Genomic DNA, 11,466 nt, shown 5'->3' on the forward strand with positions numbered 1-11,466 from the left:
CAATGTTGTTTTCTTGTAAATCTCGCAGCTAATCACGTTTTAAATCTTGGAACCAAAATATTTAAAAAGTTTTAACCAATATATTCTGACTTTTTGAAAATAACTTTTGTGTTTTTATAACTTACTGGGGTAAGTAATAATAGATAAATCACTTTTATAAAACTAAAAGTCTAAATACTTATTTTTACGCTACTTTTGAAAGTAAATAAACAAAGTTTAGAGACTATAAATCTCGCAAACTCCGAGATTATTGAACCGGCGAAAATGGTACGAAAACAGAAATATTTAAATGTCATATTTGTTGTTTATTACTTTCATGGTGTTGATTTCATCAGACATATTTGTTGCAAAGACTAAAATTGAGCTTTTTGTTGGGGAAGTTTTTTGTGTGACATTCGTAAGATGAACGATTAATGAATATAATCACTAGTTTTCGCGACACAGTTTTTCAATAAGAAGAAAAATAATTTTAACAATGAATAAGAAACTAAAGTCACATTCACCGTTACCCCATTAAAATAAATTGGAATGATGGTTAATGCTGTATTTCTCACAGGTAGCAGTATCGGTGTTTGGCCTCCAAATACAAAACCACCTGTGGAAAAAAACACTGTAAAAACTGCCACCTGTGGTACTTCAGGTCTAGGATTTCATGTATTTCTGCACTGACAGTAAATTTATGAATACTCTAGAAATTAAAGATTTTTCAATCCATTAATTAACGTTTTATAGTAAAATCCGCATATTGAGGTTTGTTTTTATATTGATTTTTTATACGGGGAAGTAAAATCCAGGCTTTGGCTTGCCCAGCTATAGACTACACAGGTAGAGAGACGTTTCACTCCAAGATGGTTCACACCAAGAGGTTTCATTCCCAAATGGGAGTGAAACGTCGTGAAGACGTTTCTCTGCCTTTTTATACCAAAGGCCATCCTTAAAAAAATGTTCGTTTGCAGTAACGCGACCGACTCACAAAATTTGCCCCTACTCAAAATTGTTTTTCATGGTCTGGATAAAAAAAAATTTTTTGGAATCAGAAAATTATGCCTTGTGCTTTGTTTTTGTTCTTTTAAAGGTTAATAGAAGAAATAATATGAAATTAGGCAAAGCCTATGAACGGGGAAGTCGTTAAAAAATCCTTTCATTTTTCCGTTTTAAAGGTGGCATATGGTATTATATGTACCCACTTCCGTTTTCACTTGGAACACTCGACGATTATTATTAATCCGAAAAGTTGAGATTTGTTACTTTATCGGAATACACCGCCTTTTATCATTGAGTTACATTGTAAATGGTGGCGCCTATCTAGAACTGACACTGAAAATTTCATTGATAGGTATAGAACTCTATATATTTTTTAATTGTTTTTTATTTGAATTTTCTTTTAGATATACACATGTAGTCTATAGCCGGGCAAGCCAAAGCCCAGCGAGCCCGGACTTTGACTTCCCCGTAAAAAGTAGGTCTTAATATGAAATTAGGCAAAGCCTATGAACGGAGAAGTCGGTAAAAAATCCTTTCATTTTTCCCTTTTAAAGGTGTCATTCGGTATTATATGCTTCGCTTCCGTTTTCACTCGGAATACTCGACGATATTATTTAACCGAAAAGTTGCGATTGTCCGCTATCGGAATATCTCGCCCATTATCATTGAATTACATTGAAAATGGCGCCGCCCGACTAGAACTGACACTGAAAATTTCATTGATAGGTTTAGAATTCTATATATTTTCTATAGTTTTTTATTTGATTTTCTTTTAAATATACACGTGTAGTCTATAGCCGGGCAAGCCAAAGCCTTTGACTTCCCCGCATTAAATTAGAATTCAGTTATCAATTTATTGATTGTTACCAGATTTATATCAAAGCATATATTGTCCAGCATTTTGAAATTCCATGTTAAGGGTAATTCGCCCTCAAGTCGGACAGGTTTTTCAGGTTACTCTTTGATACGTCTTTCCTCTCTTCACAGCGGAGACTAATGCATGCGGGATATTTTGTACTTTATCTTAAGAGCGCTTTTTAAAGTGAGAATATACTATATCTCGGACCAATGTCATCAAAAGTACTTAAATAACTTGATTACTCAATTTAGCCCTAAAGTCGGACACATTTGCCATTGATTCGGACATTTTGATTTAGTAGTCTGAAGACTGTAAAAACGGTAATGAGGTTTCTTATCAGTGAAAAGACTCAAAAGAGTAAGAGTAAATACATTTTTGAATCATAATTTTTACGTGTTTCAATAATCAGGCATCATGTACACAGTGCCGTACCATCCCAGACATGGAGAGGATTGAAATATCAATAGGGTCATCAGTTGGTGGTTCCCGCTGAAGACTTTTCCGTGTCAAAATATGAATCTGAACTTATTTGCAATCATATTTGCAAGTTAATTTTTTCATAACCGTTGATGCCATACAGTTTAGTTAAGCTGACAGGTACATATGTGTGACCTTAAGATATTTGTTTACGACTGCATAAATGACTCCGCCTTCATTGAGTATGCATGTTTTGAAGCCTTGATAAGATGGCCTTTAATGATGATTGACACTTCCCAGCGCACCAAACGATCTGTCGTACCTGTCAATCACTTGTCTCCAGGATCCATTAAAAAACTTGTCTAGATAAAATAGTTGCGATTTTTTATAAATATATAAATATTTTTTGTTAATTCGTTATTGACATTGCAATGAAATAAAACACAACAAGATTATACAATTCAACATTTTTATCATTGAAAAACATGAAATATGTTTATCTTTGCTTTAAATTATCCAACGTTGATAAAATAACATTGGGTAATTATCAAAATGCTGGACATAATAAATGCATTCGGTTTAATTGTTAATGATTGTTTAAATCGAATATAAATAAATCGTATTGTATTTCTAAGATATCTTACACACAATTCCTTGATCTGAATATATTTTATGATGTATATTCATTATTTAATATATATATCAACTATCAACGATGTATATTTTAAACTCTACAAAGCAAAGTACCTTTACCATGAAATAGGATTTTAAATAATGCATGTACACATATTTTCTGTGTTCAGTCTGTGTCAGCGGTTGTAATACAGAGTGAAACAAGTTTTGATTATATATCAGAAGATTTTTTCAACAAAACGTTTTCAAAGATGTACATGAATTAGCTAAAGAAGAAAGATAAATAATGTTTGAACTACAGTATACCTACAAAATTTTTGAATTTCCATTGAGGGGGAAATAGGTGTACATTTGAAATTAATAGAGCATGGAAATTATATAATGTTGTTAAGAAAAAAAGTGTTGTCTGTCAAAGCAGTACCAATGACGGTATGGCCTTTCGACATTAATTTTAGTACTCAAGTGTTTACAAAACAACAAATTTTAGTTGCAATATATAAATATGTCTTGTTATGAAAGTAGAGAAATGTGAATTTTATTTTCATCATGTTATATTTCAGCTGGGTTTATTCATTCTTCAAAGTCATTGGTTGGAAAAGATGTTGTGGTTGAGCTTAAAAATGATCTCAGGTACGTTCTATTTTTGTTTTGGCCGATTTTTTGGTGCTTTGTCTTATTTCAATGCATCTAGCTTGTAGAAAATTCATGAAAGCAGCTTTTGCTGAAGAAATTAGAAATTATCAGGATTCTATATTTTTCCTGTAATTTTAGTTATATTATATATTCAGAATTTATCTCTCTGCTAATATCATTGCATTCAGTGCTTTAAATGTCATTTATTATCCTGGTGGCAAAATCATATTTTTAATACTTCATTACTTTGACTTATATATCCCAGGTCAGGTTTTTGTCCTTATAAAATACATGGCCTTGAAAACAAAATAAAGTTGTGTCAAACTACCCTATAAGGCCCTCTTTGGACAAGTATTTAGATTGCTTACTTTCAAACACTTGCCTCTTACTTTCAGTGGGGTTTAAAACTTTTGATTGTTTCATGTGAGGAAAGGTCAGTGGTTCTACTCAGATGCCCAAGCCTCATGCCGAGATAAAGCAGGTCTTGAACCAAAACACCCTAAAGACTTGGAAATCGCCATAATTGCCCTTGATACAGTTCTTGTGACTTTATCCCAATACAAGTCACCCTGTAACATGCATATGGGGTTGACCATGGCTACTTGAGGATATGCTTTGTTTTCAAATAAACAGATTTTATATACCTACATACTTGTATATTTTAAATTATATATATCATAATTATGTGTTATTTGCAGTATTTGTGGGACATTACACTCAGTAGAACCAGTTTTTAAACATCAAGCTTACAGATATCAGTGTTACAGATCCAGATAAATACCCACACATGGTAAGTAGTACAATTATACATGCAGTGGACCTTTCTAAGTTTGACTATTTGATGAATAGTGAGTTCTTTTGTATTCAAAATGGCATTGATTGTTGCCGTCACCTGGTATCACCAAAACTACTTAAAGGAAATGGTTGAAACACTTATTTGAAAGCATGGTAGGAGGGGCACTATCCCAAGGGGGATAACTCTAAAAATGGGTTTTTTAAGAGTTATGGTTTCCTTTTATAAAATTAGAAAAATTTTTGCATTATCCATGCTCCCTTTTTTTACATTAAGTAATTTTACTGAAAAAAATGGGAAAATATTGGCTTATTTTTCAGCTCTTGGTTTTTTGGAGTGAAATAAATTTTGCCCCTATAAAAATTATTATCAATTTCTCACAAACAGAATAACAAACAAAACAATAAGTTATTTTGTGTAAACCAGTGACAGTGTATTATCCAAATGTAGTAATTGGATAGCCAGTCATCAAATTTGCATAAAACTACCACTGGAAAGGTTCATTCATCTGTAAGAGTTAAAGTGGTTGTTGTATCACACTTCATGTTCATTACTATGTTTCTTCCATGTGCTAGCTTACAGAACGTATCGGCTAGTCCAGTATTACTTGTCAAGCTGTGTACTTGTCCAAGTATATTCCTGTATTGTACAATAAAATGTATAATAACCTATAGCAATAAGTTACGTAATTTTCATAGGCTTGCTTATATAAACTTACAACAGTTTATTCTGTGCCATATAACCAATTGAAAATCTGTGAATCGAGACGGAGTAATAACATAATACACAACATAATTATGCAAATTGAAATTTGTATATTATCATTTTGTTACAGATGTCAGTAAAGAACTGTTTTATCCGTGGTTCAGTGGTACGATATGTTCAACTACCAGCTGACGAGTGTGATACACAGTTGTTACAGGACGCGGCACGGAAAGAGGCAGCTCAGAACAAACAAAGATGATACTGTTGTCATTGTGTTGTTTATATGTGTAACTTTGTAAATATTTCACATCAACATTCGTGTACAGTCATAATAAACAGCCATGTTGATCGTTAAAATTGATTCTGACAAAATAATGGTGTAAAAATTTGGCACCCTATTCAGTGGAGAGTGTGAAATATTAAAAAGAAACTTTAATTCTGTGTGACAATTTTATTCATTCATTTATTGTGATTGTTTGCCGACATGAAAAAATGTCATGAAACTTGTACTCATAACAATGTCGATTTTCGACAAAATATTGAAGGAAATCTTATTTTTTTCTTTCTTTTTTATATATTCTTTTTGTTGTTGAAAGATACCAATTTTATTTTCAACTTTTCTGGATAAAAAGAAAAAGATCTAATGTCATCTGTCAGAATTGATTACCTTATCAATTGTTGATAAAAGATTGATATGTTGATAAAAGATTAATTTTTCAAAGCCGGTGTTTATTGCTATGAACTATTTATATTATAATTCAATGTAATTATACATACTATTGTGCTGTTACTTGCTGATCTCCAAAATAAAAAACTTTTAGGTTTGAGAAAAAGATAAACTTACTTCCTGTAGGAAAACTTTTCTGGAAAACACAAGCTTAAATTGTTATAGAATTTAAATCGAATATTGGTCGAACAGTCTTTATCTTGCTCATAGTTTAAGAGGATATTTATTCACCAATTAGTTGTAATTATAGCCAACCCAGAGAAATATAAACTAAGTCTCTACCTTTCATACATGTATGTCAAGGCACTGGGATACAATTTGGTGATGGCAGGGGCTTTAAGCAGGGATGTAACCATCTAATTGTCTCCATAGAGCAGGGCCTCTAGAAGGGTTTGAAGTTTATTATTCCCCAGGACTGAAGGTTGACATATGCATAAGCTCGATGAATTGAATATTCTAACACGATCGGAAATGTTTCTATATAAACAAAGAAGGCTCGATGCGTGCATTATTCTACAACAATGCACTCACCGTTCTAATTATCTCCCGGTGTATTTTCACATTGAGGGTTTTGTTTGAAAAATATGATAACTAAAAACAATTTTTTGTCTAATTTTGTTGCGAAAACAATCTAGAATGGAAGAAAATAGTCTAACTAAGAAAATGAATCTGAACACCAATATCTTTAATTCAGTTGTTAACACTGTACAGACGTTTAAAATGTTGTTTACGTGACGTCACAATGTAGTGCCAAAGAGCACGTGCAATACAATTGAATCAAGTACGCTATTTTAATGTTGCAAACGAGTAAAGTTTTATATTTATTTCACTTTTAATGAATTGTATTTCACTTGAAAAATTATAGAGTGAAATGAAATAAACAAAGTGTTATCAACGTTTTAAAAATTCGTTATTCTCAAAATGTTTCTACTCACGGTATATTTAACTACAGTTTTTTTCAACCCACTGGAACAGCCTTTAAAGAACGTTTCTATTGGAAACTCCTGAGGCGAAAACAAATTTAACCACCAAACATAAAGTCAAACTTTATAATAATAATTAGATTTTTTCTTGACGTGTTAGAATGGAAATAGATATTAATTCTTCGTGCATTATTGTAGAATAATGCACGTTTTTTGTTCAAATGCATTGTAATTAATTACTCAGGCCTATCGGCCTTCGTGATTATATGACTACGCATTTGAACTCAAACCGTGCATTATTCTACAACAATGCACTCAGAATTGATATCTATTTCCTAAATATGAAGCTGACCTATAAACCATATTATTTGTGCATTCAGTTTTGGTCCAAAATTGGCCTCATCTCAAATCTTTTGTAAACATGTACTGGTACTCACAAGTGATGGATTGTATTATAAAGGGATAACATTTTTACACTACCCAGTGATAGCATACATGTATAATTTAAATTTATATTAATGCAGATAGTGAATTATAACAGAAATACTGCTTATTGTAAATGAATAAATGCTGTACAGAATACAAGAGGGACATGATGGCCCTGAGGTCGCTCACCTGTATATAGGCCCACCCAACCCCAATGTTGCAGAGCCAATTTAACCCAAGGGCTTTTATTTGCACAAACTTGGTAGACACCCATAAGAAGATGTTTCATGCTAAACATCTAAGCTCTAGCTCATTGGGCTTTTTAAAAGAAGATTTTTTTTAAGTTTTTACTATACACATATAGTTAAAAACAATGACACCCCTGGGGCCGGGCCAGTTTTGACCCCAGGGCTTTTATTTGAACAAACTTTGTAGACACTTACTAGAAGATGTTTCTTGCTTAATAACTAAACTCTAGCTATTTGGGTTTTTTCAAAGAAGATTTTAAGTTTTTGCTATACACATATAAAGAAAATCAATGACCCCCGGGGCGGGGCCAATTTTGACCCCAGGTCTTTTATTTGAACAAACTTTGTAGACACTCACTAAAAGATGTTTCATGCTTAATATCTTAACTCTAGCTATTTGGGTTTTTTCAAAGAAGATTTTTTAAGTTTTTGCTATACACTATAAGGAAAATCAATGACCCCCCGGGGCGGTGCCAATTTTGACCCCAGGGCTTTTATTTGAACAAACTTGGTAGACACTCATTAGAACATGTTTTATGCTAAATATCTTAGCTCTAACTCTTTTGGTTCTTTAAAAGAAGATTTTTTAAGTTTTTACTATATGCATATAGGGAAAATCAATGACCCCCTGGGGCGGGGCCAATTTTGACCCCAGGGCTTTTATTTGAACAAACTTGGTAGACACCTATTAGAACATGTTTGATGCTCAATATCTTAGCCATAGCTCTTTGAGTTCTTTAAAAGAAGATTTTTTAAGTTTTTACTATATGCATATAGGGAAAATCAATGACCCCCCGGGGCGGGGCCAATTTTGACCCCAGGGCTTTTATTTGAACAAACTTGGTAGACACCCATTAGAACATGTTTGATGCTAAATATCTTAGCTCTAGCTCTTTGGGTTCTTTAAAAGAAGATTTTTTAAGTTTTTACAATATGCATATAGGGAAAATCAATGACCCCCCGGGGCGGGGCCAATTTTGACCCCAGGGCTTTTATTTGAACAAACTTGGTAGACACTTATAAGAACATGTTTCATGCTCCATATCTTAGCTCTAACTCTTTTGGTTCTTTAAAAGAAGATTTTTTAAGTTTTTACTATATGCATATAGGGAAAATCAATGACCCCCTGGGGCGGGGCCAATTTTGACCCCAGGGCTTTTATTTGAACAAACTTGGTAGACACCTATTAGAACATGTTTGATGCTCAATATCTAAGCTATAGCTCTTTGAGTTCTTTAAAAGAAGATTTTTTAAGTTTTTACTAAATGCATATAGGGAAAATCTATGACCCCCCGGGCGGGGCCAATTTAGACCCCAGGGCTTTTATTTGAACAAACTTGGTAGACACCCATTAGAAGATGTTTCATGCCAAATATCTTAGCTCTAGCTTTTTGGGTTCTTTAAAAGAAGATTTTTTAAGTTTTTACTATATGCACATAGGGAAAATCAATGACCCCCTGGGGCGGGGCCAATTTTGACCCCAGGGCTTTTATTTGAACAAACTTGGTAGACACTCACTAGAAGATGTTTCATGCCAAATATCTAAGCTCTAGCTCTTATGGTTTTTTAAAAGAAGATATTTAAAGTTTTTTCTTTCGGTTGCCATGGCAACCAGAGTTCTGCATGGAATTAAATTCTTTGAACAATTTTTAAAGGTGACCACCAAAGGAACATTCCTGTGAAGTTTGGATGAAATTGGCTTAGTGGTTTATGAGGAGATGTAATTTAAAGTAAAAGTTTACGGACGGACAGACGGACGAAAAGCGATCACAAAAGCTCACCCTGTCACTTTGTGACAGGTGAGCTAAAAAAAATAAAACCAAAAAAAAAAATTGTTTTAATATATATGTCTTCTTTAAGTTTGGATTTATTGTTCAATAAAATTATGTTAGTTGATAATACATAAAATGATTAAATCTACAATGAAAGCATCTTTCAGTGCACAGCATTTTAATAATATTATTTGGGAGATTTTTGGAACAGTTTTAGTTTAATTTACCCTTTGAATAGTGATGATCATGCATTCAACAAGAACTTGGCTTGTCTGTAGTTCTATATATAAAGAAGGATTTGATTATTATATACCAAATAGGCTGATTAAGGTTTACCGTTGGGTTCATTTAATTTCTTGTGTGATTTTGAAGCAAAATTAACAAAAACTGATCAATTAGGAGTGCGACTAAAAAAAGGATAGGACCACCACACTAAATACCATATTCGGGTATATACCAGACATCAGGTGCTTGAATGATTAAATGCCAAAATCTCGCCTTTTCATCGGACGGAATGAACTTTATAAGGTCTTATTCATCATTTCACACTGAATTACATATGATAATAAGTGAAAAATGTAAAAATCAGCGAAAAGAAAACAATATTTGTCTATTAATTTATCATGATTTCTGCAAGTGTCTAGAGGTACTGATCCAATCCTGTATTGAGTTAAATCCATAAATTAGTAGGTCTTGGCTTCTGGAAGATGTCTGGTCATGACTCAGTGGAGTCCATTGAAGTCTTTATCCAAAATTTTGCTATACATATCTCCTAAAACAAATGGTAGTTTTTTTTCTGACAAACACAGGGTCACAAAATGAGCTTTTGATTGCCCTCTACAAAAGTAATAAATAGGGTTCCAGTCTGATGCATAAATAGGTCACAGGGTGCTAAAAAAAGACTTGTAAAATGAGGTCCCTTAGTTCTGATTTGTACAGTAATACACATTTAAATCTACTTCTATGTAACTTAAATGCACAGAGCTTAGATACTTTGCATGAAATCTTCCAGACTTTAAAAAAGATCATTTATTTTATAATGACTAGTATAGAAAAAAGGCTTTAGAAATTTTCTTTAAAAAAAACTGCACTGTCCAGAGGTTTAACGTTTGGTATATAGCATCACCTTTTGGTGTTTTACAAAATTTTTATGACCATGTCCCCAACAGACCCAAATATTGATTTTTATACTCCCGCACAACAAAGTTGTAAGGGGGGTATACTGGAATCAGCTTGTCCGTCCGTCCGTCGGTTTTTTCATTTCCGCCCTATAACTTAAGATTCCTTTGACCCACAGTCTTCATATTTGGCATGGTAGTTAGTCATGATTAGTAGATGACCCCTATTGATCTTGAGGTCACCAGGTCAAAGGTCAAGGTCACAGGGGCCTTGACTTTAAAAAGCTTGTCCGCCCAATAACTTAAGATTCCTTTGACCTACAGTCGTCATATTTGGCATGGAGGTTAGTCATGATTAGTAGATGATCCCTATTGATTTTGAGGTCACTAGGTCAAAGGTCAAGGTCACAGGGGCCTTGACTTCAAAAAGCTTGTCTGCCCAATAACTTAAGATTCCTTTGACCCACAGTCTTCATATTTGGCATGGAGGTAAGTCATGATTAGTACATGACCCCTATTGATTTTGAGGTCACCAGGTCAAAGGTCAAGGTCACAGGGGCCTTCACTTCAGAAAGCTTGACCGCCCAATAACTTAAGATTCCTTTGACCCACAGTCTTCATATTTGACATGAAAGCTAGTCATGATAAGTAGATGACCCCTATTGACTTTGAGGTCACCAGGTCAAAGTCACAGGGGCCTTGACTTCAAAAAGCTTGTCCGCCCTATAACTTAAGATTCCTTTGACCCACAGTCTTCATATTTGGCATGGAGGTTAGTCATGATTAGTAGATGACCCCTATTGATTTTGAGGTCACCAGGTCAAAGGTCAAGGTCACAGGGGCCTTGACTTCAAAAAGCTTGTCCGCCCAATAACTTAAGATTCCTTTGACCCACAGTCTTCATATTTGGCATGGAGGTTAGTCATGATTAGTAGATGACCCCTATTGATTTTGAGGTCACCAGGTCAAAGGTCAAGGTCACAGGGACTTTGACTTTAAAAAGTTTGTCTGCCCAATAACTTTAGATTACTTTGACCCACAGTCTTCATATTTGGCATGGAGGCTAGTCATGATTAGTAGATGACCCTTTTGATTTCGAGGTCACTGGATCAAAGGTCAAGGTCATAGGGACTTTGACTTCAAAAAGTTTGTCCACTCCTTAAGATTCCTTTGACCCACAGTCTTCATATTTGGCATGGATGTTGATCATGACTATAAGGTGACCCCT

The 11,466-nt window shown here is 33.9% G+C and overlaps 1 pseudogene; it reads left to right on the top strand.

Annotated features, from left to right (window-relative positions):
• The first annotated feature begins 531 nt into the window (after window positions 1-531).
• LOC132748133 (U6 snRNA-associated Sm-like protein LSm2) lies at window positions 532-6,139 on the top strand (annotated as a pseudogene).
• Window positions 6,140-11,466: the final 5,327 nt, after the last annotated feature.

Source organism: Ruditapes philippinarum, unplaced genomic scaffold, assembly GCF_026571515.1.
Source record: "Ruditapes philippinarum isolate M1 unplaced genomic scaffold, ASM2657151v2 ctg7163_1_1_1_1, whole genome shotgun sequence".
Lineage (NCBI taxonomy): Eukaryota > Metazoa > Mollusca > Bivalvia > Venerida > Veneridae > Ruditapes > Ruditapes philippinarum.